We start from the raw sequence: 1,198 nt of genomic DNA on the forward strand, positions 1-1,198 counted from the left end.
AAAAGCTTGTGTCTGGGCTCTTAGCCTTCCTCAGAACGAACACAGACTATTATATATAAACTAAAAGTTATCCTGTCATGGTGAGCTATCACCAGCTATCACCAGCTATCACCATACTATCACCAGATGTCAACCAGCGTAAAACCAGTTGCAATCTTGTACGAGATGAAATTGGAACTCGGCATAATTCTTGCTTATCAATAAGTGGTCTAACTAATGACAGCAGTCTTCAAATAATTCCGGAGTCATTCTAAAATAATTGAAGAACTTCTCACGATCGGTCGTTTGCATTTCAACGACTAAATTGTCACTTGCGCCTTGAAGATGTCTCAATAGGCCTGTTCTTTTTGGTTGAACTTTTGCACCAGTTCACCTTTCTTCCTCTTCTTTCCTTCCGGATAGAAAAGGAAAAAAGATGAACTGGTGCAAAAGTTCAGCCAAAAAGAACAGGCCTATTCTTTGTGTAAACATTGGCCGTATCCAAAATTTTCGTTTTTTTTGTATATTTTTTATTTTGTAATAAAATATTATAAGCGAAATATAATTTTCGTACTCTCTTAAATATCAGAATAGCACGCCAACTTGGCATATTTCTTGCATTTCGCAATAATTTTAACATCACAGTTAACACTACTTCTTCGTCCATCGTTGTAATCTTCAAAAAAAAGGTTTCTGAATATTTGTTTTAATTTCACATTCAACCATCTGAGGTGAACACACCATTCCGTTCCGTAAGAAGTTTCTCTACCCGTCCCATGTAGCCGGAACGCAATGGAATTTTGGTAACATAATATATCTCACTCTTACAATTCAGTATTTTTAAGTATTCAAAGTAATGTTATAAGTAAGATAATTGCACAAATTATGCATATTACTGCTTTAGTCGTATTAAAATAACGAAATATCGATTAAATTAGGCAAATTAATTTGCGACCGAAGCTACATTCCGTCCATTTTCATTCCGTTCCGGCTATATGGGACGGGTAGAGAAACTTCTTACAGAACGGAATTGTAGTGATCTCAAATTTTCTAGTAAGAAATCCGTTCCGTCATTCCGATTCCGTGTACATGGGACGGCATCCTTATGACTCCGGCACACCAGCACGATGTTCGTCGCGCGCGACACGCGATATCCAATGAGAGTATACCTTTAGAATGAGAACATCGGTAAAGCTGTACACTCATTGGATATCGCGTG

This window comes from Trachymyrmex cornetzi, unplaced genomic scaffold (genome assembly GCF_001594075.2).
Source record: "Trachymyrmex cornetzi isolate Tcor2-1 unplaced genomic scaffold, Tcor1.1 scaffold694, whole genome shotgun sequence".
In the NCBI taxonomy this organism is placed as follows: domain Eukaryota; kingdom Metazoa; phylum Arthropoda; class Insecta; order Hymenoptera; family Formicidae; genus Trachymyrmex; species Trachymyrmex cornetzi.